This window comes from Bufo gargarizans, chromosome 6, assembly GCF_014858855.1.
Source record: "Bufo gargarizans isolate SCDJY-AF-19 chromosome 6, ASM1485885v1, whole genome shotgun sequence".
Classification (NCBI taxonomy): Eukaryota; Metazoa; Chordata; class Amphibia; order Anura; family Bufonidae; genus Bufo; species Bufo gargarizans.
Window position 1 is genome coordinate 55480358 of NC_058085.1, and position 20091 is coordinate 55500448.

General features: G+C 46.0%; 1 protein-coding gene across 1 annotated transcript in view; it reads right to left on the reverse strand.

The window, feature by feature from the left end:
• The window catches only part of NOTUM (notum, palmitoleoyl-protein carboxylesterase), a 63459-nt gene extending 47915 nt beyond the window's left edge, over nucleotides 1-15544 (reverse strand). Inside the window, exon 1 of the mRNA XM_044298932.1 lies at nucleotides 15090-15544. The gene's annotated coding sequence lies outside the window, so the exon portion shown is untranslated. The remainder of the gene's footprint in view (nucleotides 1-15089) is intronic.
• Nucleotides 15545-20091: the final 4547 nt, after the last annotated feature.

Sequence of the window (20091 nt, forward strand, 5' to 3'; positions counted from 1 at the left end):
TACACTTTAAGGCCTCATAAACACGGGCGTTGTTTGGGTCTGCATCCGAGCCGCAGTTTGTGGCTCGAATGCGGACCTATTAACTTCAATGGGACAGCAAAAGATGTGGACAGCACTCCATGTGCTGTCCGCATCCGTTGCCCCGTTCCGTGGGACCGCAAAAAATATATAACATGTCTATTCTTGTCCGTTTTGTGGACAAGAATACACATTTCTACAACGGGCCGCCTGGTCCGTTCCGCAAATTGCGGAAGGCACACGGGCGGCTTCCGTGTTTTGCGGATCTGCAAAAAATGGAATGGTCTTGTGCATGTAGCCCAGGCATCCTCAAACTGCGGCCCTCCAGCTGTTGTAAAACTACAACTCCCGCAATGCCCTGCTGTAGGCTGATACCTGTTCGGGCATGCTAGGAGTTGTAGTTTTGCAACAGCTGGAGGGCCGCAGTTTGAGGATGCCTGATGTAGCCTAAGAAAAATGGGAATTACTTAATTTACATTGAATTGCGTATGATAATATTACACAAGTGTGCAAATTAAGACTTAATATATTTGCCACATCTACAAATGTCCAATTGTCTATATAATGGTGGTCTTGCTGCAGTATACCTTAATGTACACCCATACATACAACAATCCTCATGGTGCATCTATAATTCTCAGCCGCCTCTGAGCTGGTTGGGTAGAGACTAGCTGTCATCATGTCTCCACATATATTGCACAGAGACAACAGATTCTGCCTCCTTTCCCTTGCTCATTCACTCAGAATAACCATATAGACATTATAGAGAAATACTGAGCAGTATAGATGTAAATAAAGCACTTGGAGTGAGACATAACCCTGTTAGCTGCTGAATCGTGTCTGTCTGCTTGTTTCTCCCTGCACTTTCTCCCTACTAGTTTACCTTCTCTTCTCCATAGGCTTCTCTGGGATGGCATATTCTGGTTCTTAAGTGAGCAGACAGCCTGTCTTTGGTTTAAGAAGACAATTTCTCACAACTTTCAGAGTGAATATTATTTTAGGAAAGGGGAGAGGAAGAAATAGCTGCTAACTGTGCAACAAGGCATTTTTCTCTGATAAAGAGATATTACAAAGTTTCTTATATTTGCCTGCACTTTAGATTTATGCAAAGTTGTGTGAAAGTACAGTGACTAAGTACTGTATGGGAAAAGCTCTACTGAACAGAAGCTGTTGAGAAACAGATACTAGTGCATTTTAAAAACCTATACAAATATGCTGTATGGAAAAACAGAAAGATTGCTTGTAAAGTAGTTAAAAACTGTCCTTCCTTTGAAACAAGGCTCCTGTTGGAGATACCATTAAGAAGTCTGTAGAACCTTTCATTCTCTAAAGTGTGGCTTGGAGTATAAAGGAAAAAGCAAAAAGGCATAAAATAGCACATGCTTCCTGTGAATAGTCATAGGAATGGTCCTGGCCTCAAAAGTAATCACACAGTCCTGGCATTACAAGAGCTTCAACAGCATCCAGTGTATGTGTGTATTGGTCTTGGCCTCAATTGTGCACTGCGCATTCACCAGGTACATAGATTGTCTGCCATTATCCCTAGTTATGTGGATGAAAACCTGACCTGACCATGTCTAGCTGATCCACATTTATATAAAACCCCTTTTTAGGTGTACGATTTATAACCACATCAACCTGGTCATGGTTTGTAAGACCAGGAGGCCTTTCTAGGTGGCTGGATCAGCTGTGACATACTGTATGGAGTCTATTTGGACACAATACTGTCCACACAAGAAGACATTAAGACCACTTGAGAAGCTTAAGAAGCTAAAACAACTAATGGCCCAGTGTTAAAGGGAACCTGTCACCGGGATTTTGTGTATAGAGCTGAGGACATGGGTTGCTAGATGGTCGCCAGCACATCCGCAATACCCAGTCGCCATAGCTCTGTGTGCTTTTATTGTGTAAAAACAAAACGATTTGATACATATGCAAATTAACCCGAGATGAGTCAGGGACAGGACTCATCTCAGGTGAATTTGCATATGTATCAAATCGTTTTTTTACACAATAAAAGCACACAGAGCTATAGGGACTAGGTATTGCGGACGTGCTAGTGGCCATCTAGCAACCCATGTCCTCAGCTCTATACACAAAATCCCGGTGACAGGTTTCCTTCAAAAACACGTAAGACGCTGGAGCCTTTGTATGCCTTCTCTCCACCAGGATCAGTTTTTGACCACGTCTGCAGGGAGAGATGGAGAGTGGTGGCATCAGTGACAGCACTCAGCTCTATGCTTTCTGCTCTTGGTCGAAGCTCCCCAGCCACCAAATCTATAAGGGCTCTTCTACACGAGCAAGGTTTTCGGCCTGATGCGATGTGTGAAGAGAAAGATTAGCGTCCGGACTGATTCCTAACCCATTCATTTCAATGGCTGTCTGTACACGGATCATCTTTGCATTCAGGAAAACCTGCAGTGTGTTCTATATTGCGTGTTTTTCACACAGCTCTGGCTCCATAGAAGTGAATGGGGCTTGCGTGAAAAACGGAAGCCATCTGGATGCAATGTGTTTTTCACTGATGGTTGCTAGAAGATGTAGATTGTTATTCTTCAGTTTTCCTTGATGCACGTGAAAAACGTATGCAATCCGGTGTGGGGTTTCGCTCTGGTAGATAGGGTAAGCGGGCGCATTACAGAGGCAAAATACAAGTTCTTAACTCAAAACGTCAGTGTTTATTCACACTTGAGGGAATTGCACAAAACAGCGCGTAACTTTGCAGTCTTGGTGTTAATTCACACACAACAGAAAGTTTAACACGTCACCTTGCTGGCAGTTCTGCCTCCAGTAGTCCACAGCAGTCTTTAGGGGGCCCGTTTCCCCAGCCTGCGGCTCTCAGCCCTCCAGCACGGCACAAAGCCTCAGATCCCAAAAACAGAGACCTCTCTCCTGAGCCCAGCTGCCTATTTAAGGACAGCCGGGTGCTGCTAAAACCCGGACCGGCACTTAAACTCCGGTCCGGTATTTGACCTCACCTGGCTGGAAAATACCTGCCTTGCCAGACACAACCCCTCACTGTGTCACACCGGATACAATCTAGATGGAAAATAAACGCACACACTGAACACAGATCCTGACACAATCCGTATCGCTCATGTGTAAAAGACCTAAAAGGCAAATAGCATAATCTGGTTACCACCTGTCTGCTGGATTTTATCCAACCCTGGGTTAAATGATTTCAATGGTCACCCGCTGTACAATAGAGAACCAGATGTTCTTCTTTGGTTACAGGATGCCCCTCTGTTACCATTGAATGCCTTCTAAAAAGGATTATTTTAGGTCAACCTTATTTGCTCCCTCTTCTCCTTCATTTTATATATGTATTACGATCTCCATGACAGACATGTCTATGACCTAACATTCACAATTTCTAAACTAAAAGTCTAAAAGAAATTTGCAGTGGACAGTTCTGGTAAAGTCAGGCACCCTTGAGGCTGCACCCGAAGTTGGAGCTTTGCATGGCGAGTATTGTAGGGCATTTGAATATTTGAGGAAGGGGGAGATGAGTTTTGCATATGGACAAGGAAGATATTTTGCATGGTACAGAGAGGAAACAGATTTGCTCAGTGAGCAAGAGATGGGATTTTGCATGGGAACTGCGATTTACATAGTGAAACAGTGGGAATTGTGCGGGTAATGACAGAAACCTGAATTCTGGGGTGGACAATTTACAGTTCTGTAGACTTTAGGAATCAGTTAGATCAACCCAGGGGTCATCTTTATTTTCTCAGCAGCCAGACAATAAGAGGTCACGGTAATGGGCTGCTAGTATGTAGCTGTGTGCCAACAAAGGGCCCATCGCCGAAGATGGGTATAAGCAGGGGTGCCCATGGCCCTTCGGCTGCCCCCCGCACCTGGTGCAGCCTCACCTCACCTGGCCTCATTGGTGGTGCACCCCTGGGTGCAAGGGGAGAAGAAAGACTTTGATGCTACAACAATCTTTCCAAAGCCAGGTAGTGTGGACTGAGCCCTATGGTATTTTGCTGCTGGTGCCTAAATTCTGAATCTGGCCCCCAAACTTTGCTAAGGTTAGTCCAGGTCTCTTTTATCTTGTGGTGATGTTGTTCCTGGAAGATATGAAAAGAGGCTGATCAAATTATTGCTAGTTCCATTCTCTTTAAGCTCAGATCTTGGGGACTACCCTAGATACTGGAGAAAGAGATGGCGATATGACAAGTCCGTGAGGTCCAACACTAACCTGCCATTGTGCTAATCGAGGGCCGATATAAGGCTTTACTAAGTATGTAAATTGGATCCACTTTAAAAATAAAAAATCTGTCACTAATAAAGACCCTTCTATACTACAACCATACCGAGAAAGTACATGCCATTTCCTGCACGGACGTTGCTGTAAACCGTGGCAGGTGTCCACTAGTGGTTTCGCTCTACTCAATGGGGCTAAACCACAAATTGTGTTTCTCTCTAAGTACACACTGCAAAATTCACCATGTGAACAAGCCCTTAGGAGCTTTTCTGTGTAGACTGGAGAAGATGGAGAAGAAGCAGCTGTAGGTCAGCAGCTTCAAAAGGTGCACAATCTCTTCTTCAGTCAGGATGCCTGCCCTGCCACCTTTTGTACAGACCATTGTAACCCTCTACTGTCTCCCCTATACTGCTGCTGACATTATGATTTTGTGGATGCCCCCATCAGCTTACTTTCTGCAGAAGTGTCGTCTTGGTTGTATGTATGTATAGGATATGCATATGGCATGTGTTATGTGCAGTAGAGGGAAGAAATGCAAATGAGCTCTTAACCAGCTTTGCCTCTAATGCCACCAGATGTAAGGCAGCTATCCTATAAGTCAATGTTCAGCTCTTAAAATAAGCCTTGAGACATGACTTGGATATTAAATAAGCCAGCACCTCATCTGCAGACAGCTGTTTTGGGGTGATTGCCCCTCATCAGTGCAGAGCAGAGAGTAACTGGCTTAACTGGGTAGGAGGCCTGTGTCCGAGCAAGGGGGGGAAACTAACTCTACTTAGGGAGAGAGCCTTACATCTGGTGGCATTGGAGGCAAAGCTTGTTAACAGCTCATTTGCATTTCTTCCCTCCCAGAATTCCAGAGGAGCATGTATGGCCTATAAGTCTCCTCACACTGATTAAGGTGCTCTCTCCCTAAGGAGAGTTAGTTCCCCCCATGTGCAGTAGATGCATGCATGATAAGTGTATGCAAGTAACTGGAGTTTATGCAGGTGTGAAGTTTGCACATGTCTGGAGACTGTACAAGTGTGCAGTGTGTGTGCAGGCGTGCAGCGTGTGTTACTAGCCTGTGTACCAGTGCTTAGAGTGTATGACCACAGAATGTGTGTCTGGAGTGTGTGCAGGGCGTATATAGGAACTGGATGCAGATGTACAGAGTGTATGTTGAACTACAGTGTGTGTGTGCAGCGTATGCAGGTTTAAAAAAAAAAAAAAAACACCTTATTTCCCTTTATCTGGAAAACACATTTAAGGCCTCTTGCACACGACTGTATGGCTTTTTCAGTATTTTGCGGTCCGCAAAAAAACGGATCCACAAAAAATACGGAAGACGTCTGTGTGCATACCGTTTTTTACGGAACAGCTGGCCCCTGATAGAACAGTACTATCCTTGTCTGTTGTGCGGACAATAAGGACAGGATAGGAGATGTTCTATCTTTGAACGGAACAGAAAAACGGAAATACGGAAACGGAAGGCATACGGAGTACCTTCCGTTTTTTTGCCGATCCATTGAAATGAATGGTTCCGTATACGGAATTAAAAAAACTGAACGTAAATGGAGAAAAAATAAAAGTTTGTGTGCAAGAGGCTTAGGGAAAATGCCAACAATGTAAATACTGCATACAACTCAATGTCATAGTAATCATTTTAAGGCAAAAGACCAAAAAAGAAAAAAAATTATGTTATTCTGCATTGCCTCCTGAAACTTTCCCCTCCTCTCGTCCCAGCACCCTCTTGAACTGTGTCTATCCTGCTTCTCTCGCTCCCCGCTCCTCCATCCTCCTACCCACACCCCTTCCTTTTCTGTGGTTCTGGGTGTCGCCGCTCCTCTTTGATCTCAGCTTTTTTTGGCATCTTTTTTTTTTTTTCTCCAAACCACAAGCAGTGTCTATGGAGTGGGTGAGTAGGAGGGGGGGGGAAGGAGAGGGTAAATAGAGGCCCATATCGTGAGTAGAGGGCAACAGCTTGATTAATGCGAAGGAGAAGTCTTTGATGACTATACCCTTGCAGGAATAAGTTCTGGAGAAGTTAAAACTGTGGAGTAATGGGGTCTTGTATGTCCAATGGCAGAAAAGTGACTTCTAGGATCCTATATTTTGGAATATGGAATTCAATTCCTTAGAATCAGTTCTGATAACCACCAACAGGATATGTTCGTCAGCGGACTGCTGCACGCTGTCAACAGGCTGCAGACATAGCCGATCATTTATCATCGTTGTTTGCGCCTTTTTGGGTCTTATTTGGAGTGTTTTCAGCAGTCTATTTTTTAGTCGCATTTAGGCTCCTTTCACACGAGTGAGTTTTCCGCGCAGGTGCAATGTGTGACGTGAACGCATAGCACCCGCACTGAATACTGACCTATTTATTTCGATGTGTCTGTGTATAGGAGCGTTTTTTTTTTTCATGCATCACTTCTGCATTGCGTGAAAAATCGCAGCATGTTCTACATTCTGCGTTTTTCACGCAGCCCTGGCCCCATAGAAGTGAATGGGGCTTCAGTGAAAAACGCATTGCAGCTGCAAGCAAGTGCGGATGCAATGCGTTATTTAATTGACGGTCGCTAAGAGATGTTGTTTGTAAACCTTCCGTTTTTTTTATCACGCATGTGAAAAACGCATCAAAACACATTGCACTTGCGCGGAAAAAACTGAACAACTGAACGCCATCGCAGACAAAACTGACTGAACTTGCCTGAAAAATGGTGCGAGTTTCCCTGAGCCCATCTGGACCTAATCCGTCACGCTCGTGTGAAATGGGCCTTAGAACTACAGTATTTATGCAAGTGCTCCTTTTTTCTGCCAGAATTAGTCAAAAATGTGGTCGAATTTCTACGCCTCCATGGGTGGCGTGGTTTTGTTCGTCAGTGATTTGTGGGACCCTACGACAATTCTATCTAGATCTAGACACACGCCTATTCACAAACGTAAACATATGTATATGGCTGTAATTTTTTATATCCAATATGCAACTTTTTTACTGCACTTAATTAGTGAACCAACAAGATAAGCACACGATCCACTTGCAACCTGCCGAATACAAAGATGCCTAATTCATCACCTGCTGTGAGACCCTTTATAAAACACAATGCAAAATAGGTACCAGCTAGTCGTACTCTAAAAAAAGAGACGAGCACGAGCAGAGATTAATGCATTTCCACATGCAGTCATTCAGAACCATGGACATGCAAGTCAAAACTGCAAACGTTCCAAGCCCCTGGAACCCTTTGTTGAGGGCAGTAACTCACAAGGTGTTGCAGAACTAGAGTCCGGTTGTCAGGACCTGCTGAGAACTTCAGATTTGCTGAAGAACCACAGGTTGGAGACCACTACCAGACCATGATCAACAGTACTTATTTGAGAGTAAATGGTCAGAAAATAATAGAGTTGGAGCGTCTCTTTTAAAAAGGTGCAAACACAGGATAATCAAAATATTCTAATGTTCTTGATTAGTTGCCAATAATGTTCTATGGAAAAGATAGGTTGGCTACCAAAAACCTAAAATCAAGGTATGTTGGTTTTGTCACCTTTATAACCCATTCTCTTGAAAACCCAGATCAAAGGGGGTTGCTGTTTTGAATAATAATAATAATCATTGATATAGCTCCAACATATTCTGCAGTGCTTTACAATCAGGGGGTCATGTACAACCAATGTCACACATAGCAACAAAACAAAATCAATAGTTAAAACATGAGGTGTGAAGATCTTACTTGAAAGAGCTTCAATCTAGGAAGAAATGGGGTCACACAAAGGGTAAAAGGTTCTTGTTTTGCACAATGGTCCATATTAACACAATAGTGAAGTAAATATAAAGCTGCATGAGCCGTCACCAGCCGATATCTGTAGCGCTTCTGAATGTATGGGGTGTGGTGGATACTGATGGATGAGGGTCAGAAGAGTGAGGTTGAAGGGGGAATCAGGTGAATGGAGAAGAGTTAGATTAGGGGATGTGATAGACCAACCTTAAAAGAGGTGTTTTTAGGGAGCGCCTAAAACTGCCATGTTGTGAATCAACCCAATGACTTGGGGAAGGACATTCCAGAGAACTGGTGCAGCTTAGGAGAAATCTTGGAGACGGGAGGGAGAGGTTGGATTATGGTGGATGTTAGTCTAAGTGATTTGCAGAGCATAGAGCACGGGTGGGGGTGGTAGAAATGAGGTTGGAGATTATGGCTAGTTTCACACTAGCGGCAGGCTGTTCCGGCAGGTGAACAGCCCGTCGGATCCGTCCTGCCGCTAGTTCACGTGTACCCCCGGACTGCCGCTCTATCCCCATTGACTATAATGGGGGAGGGGGCGGAGTTCCAGCAGCGCATGGCGAGAGGCAGCTGGACTTAAAGTACTGCATGTCGTACTTTTAGTCCCCCTGCACACGATCAGGATTGCGTGCGGATTTTCCCCGCGGATTTGCGTGCGGAAAATCCGCACCGTAGGTCATGTACATTGTATTCTATGAGAATTTGAAATTCTCAATGCACACGATGCAGATTTTTTCCACGCGGATTTTGACCTGCGGTGCGGATTTTAAAATCCGCGACATGTCAATAAATTTTTTTTTTCCTGACCGGATTTTCTTAAGTCACTTAGTGAAATCCGCACCGAATCCGCACCAAATCCGCACACAAATCCGCATGCAAATCCGCACCAATTAATGCGTATTGACCGCACGGATTTGCCTGTGAACACATGCGGATTTCAGTGCGGATTCTCTGCACATGAATCCTGAACGTGTGCATGTACCCTTAGTCCGGCTGCCTCTCGCGGTGTGCTGCCGCCGGAACTCCACCCCCATTATAGTCAATGGGGACGGAGCGGCAGTCCGGGGGCACACGTGAACTAGCGGCAGGACAGATCCGACAGGCTGTTCACCCGCCGGACTCCCCTGCGGCTAATGTGAAAGTACCATTAGGGATGTGCAGCACTGTGGAGAGCTTTGTGGGTGAGAATGAGCAGTTTAAATGGAACCCTATACTGTATGGGCAACCAGTGCAATGACCGGCACATGAAGGCATCGGAGTAGCGGTTAGACAGATAGGTGAGCCTGGCTGCCCGGTCAGGATAGAAGAGTTTAATGACAAGGACAAGACCAATTAATTTGGATTGAAGGGTCACTTGATAATAAACTAATCAGTGGGACCCCAGCAATAACCTGTAATCTGTGAAAAAACATGATCGCAAGTGTCAGATGCCTTGCAGCGCCAGCACAGGAGAAATTAAAAGGGTTATACCATGACTGATGAAAAAAATAAAACCAGCCCTGTACCTCATATGGATCCAGAGATCTCCCCATTTATTCCTCCAATTGTTCTGCTAGATTTATATCAGGATGGAAGCTCAGGAGGGAGTGTCCTTTCTCAGAGGGAGTGCCCTTTCTGCTGCAGCTCTCTCCATATCATAGCTCGGTTGGGGGGGAGATGTCCTTTCTGAAGTAGTTCTTTCCCTGCAACCATCAGTTTTTGGCCTCTTGCACACGGCCGTATGTCTTTTTCAGTATTTTGCGGTCTGTTTTTCACAGATCCGTTGTTACGTTTTTTGTTTCCGTCGTGTTTCCGTTTTCGTTCCGAAGTTCTGCAAAAAATCTACGTATGGTTTCCGTATGCAATCCGTTGTTTGCGGATCGCAAACGTAAACATACAATTTGTAATCATTACTGTAATGTACAGTAATGTTTTTAAACCGTAAACACATGCGCAAAGTGTGCATGGATCCGCAGAAAACGGAGGACATACGCATTTGTTCCGTATGTGTTCCGTATTTTTTGCAGACCCATTGACTTGAATGGAGCCACAGAACGTTATTTGCAGACAATAACAGGACAAGTTCTATCTCTTAGCGGAACGGATATACGGAAACAGAATGCATCCGGAGTAAATTCAAATTTTTTTGCGGAACCATTGAAATGAATGGTTCCAAATACAGACCGCAAACAGAACCCGCAAAAATGGAATGGAACGTGCAAGAGGCCTTTAACAGAAAATATGGCTGGAGGCAGTTGAAGATTAAGGGTCCATTCACATGTCCATAGTGTATTGCGGATCCGCAAATTGTGGATCTGCAATACACCCGGCCGGCACGCCCATAGAACTGCCTATTCTTGTCTGCAATTGCAGACATGTCCTATATTTTTCCGGAGCGGCGCACGGGAAGATCGGGGGCGCGCTCCGGAAATGCGGATGCGGACAACACACTGTGTGCTGTCCGCATCCATTCCTGCCCCATAGAGAATGAATGGGTCTGACAATTGCGGAACGGGTGCGGACACATTCTACGGACGTGTGAATGGACCCTTAAACAGAGAGCGTGCAACCACCTCAGTGAGGTGGACAGAGATATAAGAAAAAGAACGCACAGCAGGTGGCGCTATACAGATTTTATTGAACAGCTCACTGGCGATACTAAGAAGTGTTCAGATCCAGGTGCTAGTTTGAAAAATGTAGAATATTTTTCATGGTGCAATCCTTTTAAGCATTACACAGCGTCCATTCTAATCAGGCAGTATGCAGAAAGGATTTGTGCTGGAGTCAGACCTGAGAATGCAGTATTTGAGCGACTGGGGCAATGAACATTTGTGATCGGATTGGAGCGTCTTTCTTGCTACCCGGCAGTAGAAGGACTCGGAAAGCCACATGTCTGACTGCTGGTAACCCCAGTGAAGGAATGCAGGTGACAGAGAGTCTGCTCGCACCATGTATTTACTGCACATGAGCTGGACTACGCCTGCCAGAACTCATCCACCACACATAGGGAACAGCCGCTGTCCCCACATGGCATCCTGATGTTTCCCACTGTTACAAGACTCCAGACTGCTGCCACTTCATGTCATCGCCAGCTCCCAGTCACACATAATCCTGGCGTCTCCTTCGCTGCACACACGTGGCATCCTCAGTACTACTTCAAAGCACTGGGATGGCATTGTCTGCACACCTCCTGCCTCCCCACTCCTGCGCCCACGTCGCCTCAAAATTGACTGGAGTTGTAATTACATGTCAGATTAGAGGAAACCTCCTGAAAATTCATTGTCTGCATTCACAAAGCATCCCATGTCCGGGAAATCAAATCAAAGCAGATCTGAAGGTCTCCGATATGGCGTACCTGCGGAGTATCAGGGGCAGATGCAGGGAACGGGATTAGCAAGGTGAAGTGTGAATGAGGCTCTGTACAAGCTCTAAGGCAGGCATCCTCAAACTGCGGCCCTCCAGCTGTTGCAAAACTACAACTCCCAGCATGCCCAAACAGCCTACAGGTATCAGCCTACATCAGGGCATTGTGGGAGTTGTAGTTTTACAACAGCTGGAGGGCCGCAGTTTGAGGATGCCTGCTCTAAGGTTACAAAGCGGATCGGATGACATTGTGATCTGTGCCCGCAGGATGCGGCGTGCCATAGGTAGGGTACGTCTATAGGATCTATCCCATCCCATGGGTGAGAGGCATGTGAATATTCAGTGCTTCCCTACAACTGCCGTCAACGAGGTGATAGCTTTGGAATCAGTCACATGGGGACTATTAGCTTGCCTTTATTTATTCTGCCATATTTAAGCACGTTTCACGGAACACGCAGGACACAAATTGTCCAGTGTAAGGTCCCTTTCACACGAGCGTGATTTCCGCGCGGGTGCCATGCGGTAGGTGAACGCATAGCACCCGCACTGAATCCAGCACCATTCATTTCAATGGGGCTGTGTACATGAGCGTTTTTTTTCACGCATCACTTCTGCAATGCTTTGAAATCGCAGCGTGTTCTATATTCTGCGTTTGTAACGCAGGACAGGCCCCATAGAAGTGAATAGGGCTGCGTGAAAAACGCATTGCATCCGCAAGCAAGTGCGGGTGCGATGCATTTTTCACTGATGGTTGCTAAGAGACGTTGTTTGTAAACCTTCAGTTTTTTTATCACGCGCGTGAAAAACGCATCAAAACGCATTGCACCCGCGCGGAAAAAAATGAACAACTAAACGCAATCACAGACAAAACCGACTTGTTTTAGTGCCAAAATCGCAGCATTTTCACTGAACGCACCCTGAACGCATCCGGATCAAATCCGTCACGCCCATGTGAAACCAGCCTAAGTCCTGACAGAACCAGGATGCTGAATACTTAGCAAAGGGATATAATGACAGGTTACGAACACTGATCTCTAGGTAGGTAGTGCATCCTTATGGCATGGAGCCTGCGGCCGCGGTCTGTCAGAACACTCAGGAAACCGATTTCGGAAGCCCATGCTAGGAACGCCATAGTATATCTACGGGGCAAGCTGCACAGGGTATGTATATTTCAATGTCCCGCGCCAAATTCTGTATAGAGTGGCAAACGAAGCACGCTTCCTTAGTAGTGTTGAGCGAACTTGTGTTTTAAGTTCGGCGTCTAAAGTTCGGGTTATCGAAGAATCGAGTTATGGATTCTAAATTCCGTTATGGTCCGTGGCAGCGGAATCCATAACGCGATTCTTCGATAACCCAAACTTTAGACGCCGAACTTAAAACACAAGTTCGCACAGTCAGTGCCAAGGTGTGAAAACTGCCCAAGGAATCAATCATCGCTCACCAATGTAACACCCTGCAAAGGTGTTGCATCCTTTCTCCTCTCCCCTGCAGCTACCAAGCCCCTGACGGCAGCTCCTCTACAGCACACACATTAGGACGCTTTCACACATGCAGTTTGGATACAGGGTTTTTTTTTTATGCAGCTTTTGACATCAAAGCGAATAGGTTACAGAGGTAGAAGCTTTCCTATAGGCCTCTCTCACATGAGCGATACAGATTGTGTCAGGCAAACTGACGGCTTTGCTTACAAGTTCATTCAGTCTTGTCTGCAATTGCATTCAGGGTTTCCGTTTTTTTCCATCCGGATTGCACTCGGAAAACTGAAAACTGAAGAACAACAATCTAGATCTCCCAGGAATCATCAGTGATACACACATTGCATCCGGATGCCTTCTGTTTTTCACACCAGCCCCATTCACTTGTATGGAGCCAGAGCTGTGGGAAAAACGCACACTGTAGAACATGCTGTGATTTTTCCTGAATTCAGAGATGATCCGCGAAAAACGACGTGTGCACCGACCCGTTGAAATGAACAGGTCAGGATTCAGTCCGGATGCTAGGTGTTCACAACACGCATCAAATCTGGACGGAAAACTCGCTCGTATGAAAGAGGTCCTATGCTTCCACTTCTTGCTTTGGCTTAAAAAAAGTGTGGAAGTGTGAAAGCACCTACAGGTGTAAATGTATCACGCTCTATAAAACGGTGCAAATATTGGCAGTGACATTTACTAATGATGTGCACCACTTTCTGGGAGAACTACCTATAGTTTGTCTGTGTTTAGAGATGAGTAAGGGTGGGTTCACACTAGCATTAGGGATTCCGTTATGGATTTCCGTTATAACATGGTTATAACGGAAAATAACGGAATGCTTTCCCATAGACTTCTATTAGGGCGGAACGCAAATGGAATGCTTTTTTAAAGGCTTCCGTTTCGCATTCCGTCATAATGCAAGTCTATGGGCAAAAGAACGGATCCTTCCGTCTTATGGATTCCGTTATCTTCCGTTATAACGGAAAGCCATAACAGAATCCCTAACGCTAGTGTGAATCCACCCTAAATCCTTTTTACAATAATCGAATGTTATGAATTTTCCCCAAAAAGTTCTAATTTCCTGTGTGAATTGCTCGAAATAAGAGAAGGCACCTCGCATCAAAACTCTTTTTTCCCCCCATTTTTGAACTGTTAATTTTACAAAAAATAAAATAAAATTAATTAACTGATCTCTTTTTCTCTCTCTCTTTCGCTCCATATATATATAGATAGATAGATTTCTAACAGTGCAGCGTGTTGTGAGACAGTCTGATACCACCGGCTACCATGCGCTTACCCATAGCCATATATGTCTGCGTCACTTTGACACTACTAATGCCGTCCTAGGCTAGGGCTACATGGTGACATGTCCTGCGAAAAAAAAAAAGTGTGCAGCTACACAGTGACATACGTCTCCGAAAAGTCGCATGACATTTTTGGTAATGATAGTCAACTTAGATGCATCGCAGTTGCGGCATGTCACACAGCAACACCATTGAATACCATTACCAAAAATGTAGCACGCCAGACGTGTCGCCATGTAAAGAGCTTGAAATGGGTTGGATACAGTCCTAGGAGACCTCAGAGGGTCACTTACGACTTTTCAGGACAATTAGGACACATTCAGGACAGTTAGGACCCATGCACAGAAATGTATTTTTCTACTGTTTCCATTGCATTTATTTACAGGTCCGTATGCGGAACCATTCATTTTAATAGGGTGGAAAAAAAAACTGAAATGATTATGTCCGCATGGACATTCCGCAAAAAACTAGAACAGGTCCTATTTTTGTCCACTTTGCGGACAAGGAAAGGCATTGTTTCAACGGATCCGCAACAAAACGAATGCAACACAGACATCACGGTGTCATCCGTTTTTTTTTTTTTTTTTTGTGGATCCGTATTTTGCAAATTACATAAGGTCGTGTGCATGAGCCCTTAGGTGTCATTTATTCAGGCCAAATCGAAGCGGATGGCTGATCGACTAAATCAAAGCCAAAATGAATTTTGGAAAAATTCATTCATTCATCTCTAGCCATGGTTACATAGAATATTTACAGCAGACACAAAAGAGGGTAAGCAATGCATTCTGCAAAGGTCTTATCATATATTAAAGCAATGGAGATGGAATCTGTACAGAGGATCCCTCACAGGAAAATGAAAGACCCACAGATGGTGGGGAACCTCCAGACCACAGCTTTACCTGGAGCACTTCATCTGTAACAAAGTTGCTAGAAACAACGCAGAACTTTGACAGAACTGATACATAGTAACAAGAATGATGGGACTATTTACCTGGTAGATTGTAAATACTGTAACCCTGTTCTGAGGTCTTCACTGTGCTGTCCTCCTCCTTCTTTAGGTCTTGATTCAGAGGTCCTCTTTAAATGTCTGTGATCCAAGGCAATAGCAGAGATGGGCAGGTGCTGGCAGAGAGCTTGTTACACAGGGTAATATCCAGCCAGTGACATTCCAGGAGATGTTGGAGGAGAAGGGACAATCCTAGGAGTAGGAAGCACTATAAAGCCTGGTGCTGATTCTGAAGGAGTCCACCTTTGAAGGAGCTGAGGTGGGTGGGTGGGTGTGAAGGTGACCTGATCCCCTCTCCAGTTACTAGAACAATGATCATGTAATGTGGATGGAGGTGAGGACTGGAGAAGCAGGAGAACCTCTGTGAGGCTCACACAGCACATCTACACATTTACCAACTGCAAGAAGAGAGGAGGAGGGGGCTTTAAATTAACCCTTTGTGACCTCCCCCTCCTGCTATTTCCTCATTAGGGAGCCGTTAAAGTCATCAGGGTGCAGCCACTTATTGGTCTTTTGCGGGTAAATGGGAAGTAATTTGAGAGGCGATGAAAAGTTTCAAAGGACTGAAGAGCTGGAGATGAGATCAGCGTCCCACATCCGTCCCGGGGATGAAGGGGAGTACTGCCCGGGGGTGGAGGGAGAGCTAGCACTGGAGGGTGAGGGTGCCATGTGGTCACAGACACTGAGGTGCTGGTGGAGAATGAGGGTGCCATGTGGTCACAGACACTAGGGTGCTGGTGGAGAATGAGGGTGCCAGACCTTGGGGTGCTGGTGGAGAATGAGGGTGCAATGTGGTCACAGACACTGAAGTGCTGGTGGAGGGTCAGGGTGCCATGTGGTCACAGACACTGAGGTGCTGGTGGAGAATGAAGGTGCCATGTGGTCACAGACACTAGGGTGCTGGTGGAGAATGAGGGTGCAGTGTGGTCACAGACCTTGGGGTGCTGGTGGAGAATGAGGGTGCCATGTGGTCACAGACACTGAGGTGCTGGTGGAGGGTGAGGGTGCCATGTGGTCACAGACACTGAGGTGCTGGTGGAGAATGAAGGTGCCATGTGGTCACAGACACTAGGGTGCTGGTGGAGAATGAGGGTGCAGTGTGGTCACAGACCTTGGGGTGCTGGTGGAGAATGAGGGTGCCATGTGGTCACAGACACTGAGGTGCTGGTGGAGGGTGAGGGTGCCATGTGGTCACAGACACTGAGGTGCTGGTGGAGAATGAAGGTGCCATGTGGTCACAGACACTAGGGTGCTGGTGGAGAATGAGGGTGCCGTGTGGTCACAGACCTTGGGGTGCTGGTGGAGAATGAGGGTGCCATGTGGTCACAGACACTAGGGTGCTGCATGTGATCCCAATGACACTGTGGAGTTGTAGAGCATGTGGTTATAGACATGGGGTGCTGGTCAAGTATAAGGGTGCCATGTGGTCACAGACACTGAGGTGCTGGTGGAGGATGAGGGTGCCCTGTGGTCACAGACCTTGGGGTGCTGGTGGAGAATGAGGGTGCCATGTGGTCACAGACACTAGGGTGCTGGTGGAGAATGAGGGTGCCATGTGGTCACAGACACTGGGGTGCTGCATGTGATCTAGTTGGCTCTGGGTTGCTGGTGGAGGATAAGAGTGCCATGTGGTCACTGACACTGGGGTGCTGCATGTGATCCCAATAACCCTGTGGAGTTGTAGAGCATGTGGTTACAGACCATGGGGTGCTGGTCAAGGATAAGGGTGACATGTGGTCACAGACACTGAGGTGCTGGTGGAGGATGAGGGTGCCGTGTCGTTATAGACCTTGGGGTGCTGGTGGAGAATGAGGGTGTCAAGTGGTCACTGACACTGGGGTGCTGGAGGAGGATTTGGGTGCCATGCGATCACACTCACCCTGGGTGCTGGTAAAGGATGTGGGTGCCATTTGATCACAGATACTGGGGTGCTGAAGGTGCCATATGATCAGTCATTTGGGTGCTACATGTAACCACACTTACTGATAATGGATGCTCCATGAGATCACACCCAGTAACACTGGAACGCCCCTTGTAATCAGATTGACATGTGGGATATTATGACTGGTTGCTAGTAAGGGGCGCACATGCTAATCCCCCTCACAACTTAATGCAATCCACTCACATACCAGAAGACACAACAACATTGTGGCCAACACCAGCAATTTTATTTTGTCTCTAATAAAAAGAAATACATCTTGACATGCCCAGGCCAAACTGTGGCACCACGCTCCCACACCCAGCCAAGCTGGCAACGCCTGCACAGCACAATATCAGCAGTGTTGTTGGTGCAGTCCTTGCCCACTTAAATTTGACCAAGCATGTCGGGACCACCCTGAGCTCACCAATTACCACTCATCTGCAGGGGGTGAAGAGAGGATGGGCCAATATTGTGGAGCCAGAATACCCGTTTAATAACACCTATTTTTCCCTATTTCCCAGCGAGAGGGTCGCTCTAGTCCCCTTATGACTCCTTGCACCAAGTCCCTGGTCTTCATTGTTCTTAACAGTGTAGTATGGCACATAGATCTTATTGAATGACTTTTCTGTAGGTCCTCAAATGGCTGGAATCCCTTTGTATTTAGGGGATACTACTACATTACATCATTTGCAAATCCTAAGTAATTAGTATTCTTTCCATTCATGTCAAAATATGCATCACTGTGTACAGAGGGAGAATGACCCGTGTGGATTCAGGAGCACAAGGCTTGTTCTTCACCTTTGGGAGTGTAAAGGTAATTAAGCCGCTAAGACTTACATGTACTTACAGCATGCATAGTGAGCATGTGGTCTGACAAGTGACCCTGCTGAATGAGAATAAAGCTGGCCATGTAACCACTGCATTTGGGATCTGTATTTTGCAGAATTAAAGGGATTGTCTCACTTCAGCAAGTGGCATTTATCATGTAGAGAAAGTTCATACAAGGCACTTACGAATGTATTGTTATTATCCATATTGCCTCCTTTGCTGGCTGGATTCATTTTCCCATCACAATATACACTCATTGTATCCAGGGGTTACAACCACCCTGTAATCCAGTAGCAGTGGTTGTGCTTGCACACCATAGGGAAAAGCGCCGGCCTCTCTGGTGGCCAGGACCATAGGAGCAGGTATAGGCACTCAAGACAGCAGCTCCCGTCTCCCCCACCTTGTACCTACACAGCAGCCCTAGAAACAAGCAGCGTATAAGGGTGCATTCACACGACTCCATGTATTTTACGGTCTGCAAAATGCGGATCCACAAAAAATACGGGTGACGTCTGTGTGGCACCCGTTTTTTGTGTGGATCCATTGTAACAATGCCTATTCTTGTCCGCAAAACAGACAAGAATAGGACATGCTCTATCTTTTTTTGCGGAGATGCGGAACGGACATCCGGATGCGGGCAGCAGCATTTTTTGCACATTTGCACACCCACTGAAATAAATTGGTCCAAATCTGTTCTGCAAAAAATGTCGTGTGAATGGGGTCTAATGCGATGGAAAAATGAATCAAGCCAGCAAATGAGGCAATATGGACAATTACAATACGTTAGTAACTGCCTTGTATTTGTCTATATGATAAATTCCATTTGCTGAAGTGAGACAAGCCCTTTAATGTCGTTCTAGTAATCTCTCATTTCATGAGCAGGAGTGATTCTGCAGGCGTCTTCATCAGAATGCAGGCTCCATTTACGCAACCTATATTTTGTGAATGAAATTTGGGCGTTTACAGGCTGAAGTAAATGTCTTCTACGTATGGTCCCATCGGCCAGTTTCATCCCTCTGCCGTTACCCTGTGCTGGTATCAGAACTGCTGAGAGGTTTCTATAATAATATTATATTAAACAGTTGCCCGTAACGACTCCACAGGCAGAAGGATTTCCATGAAATATCATCTATCTTAACTTTTTCTCTATGCTAATAGCTTATAACTAGAGTTACTAGAAAGGTTTTGTCGCCATGTTTGAAGACCGCCGGTTACTCCACTGGTCGTAGGGGATAATGGGTGTGATACCATAAACTCCACTCATGCCATAAACCATCAGCAGTTTATTAAAGAGGACTTGTTGTGACCTCTGGCAGTGACTTACTCTTCTCCTTGGGCATGCGTATGTATGGGGGAGTCAAAAAGAATAGCTTCCAATCGAACTAGGATTCAGATGATGAATGTGCATGGCTGCATGGGTTTTTGGGGATCCAGCAGGCCCTCAAACCCAACTTATTTAGACATAACTGGCCTATAGAAGAAAGTTTGTAATATACCTGCCATCTTGAAGTGTGTGGATCAGTCACTTGGGATCCCAGTCGCGTGACACTCCTCTTCTGAAAATACTTATTTCTCTGGCATCATGTCATTTACAAGATTTCTGGCCTAGGCTATGGACTGGGCCAGCCGAGAACTGGGAAATGCTGGGGACGCAGCTAAAACAGGTGGGTTTACAAACTTGCAGAGGCGCAAGGAAAGTAAAAGTTCTGACCCCGTCCACAGTTCCTCACCTGTCCTAGGCTGTGGAAGTGATGTCCCCTCCCAGGGGTGGATTGGCCAAAGACTCTAAAGGGAAATTTCCCACCGGGCTGATGTCCCAGTGGGCCACCCACCCCTCCCCTCTGCTGCTGGCCGGGTACATAATGAGCCCTCAACAGTAATTAAATGTGAGAATAAGGTAGTCATGGATGTAGCCAGTAAACACAGGTGCCTTCCTGAATTCAGCTACTGTGGCCTGCATCTCACCTCCTAAGCCCCCACTCAAAATCTTTATGAAAGACAACTGGAGGGGGAACACAGAAGATGGTAGCTATTGATGGCTACCACAGAGGGACAACTTTGGGGGGCAGTATGATGTGCTGCACTTTCGTATTTGTGCTGGGATGGTATTTTGCACTATGGTATTGTTAGCCCTGGCTACTTGTGTTGTCCCGCCTTCTGCTAAGTTGGACCCGCCTACAACATGGGGCCACTTTAAGCCCCTGCCCCCTCCATAGCCAAGACCAGGAACCTGGTGAC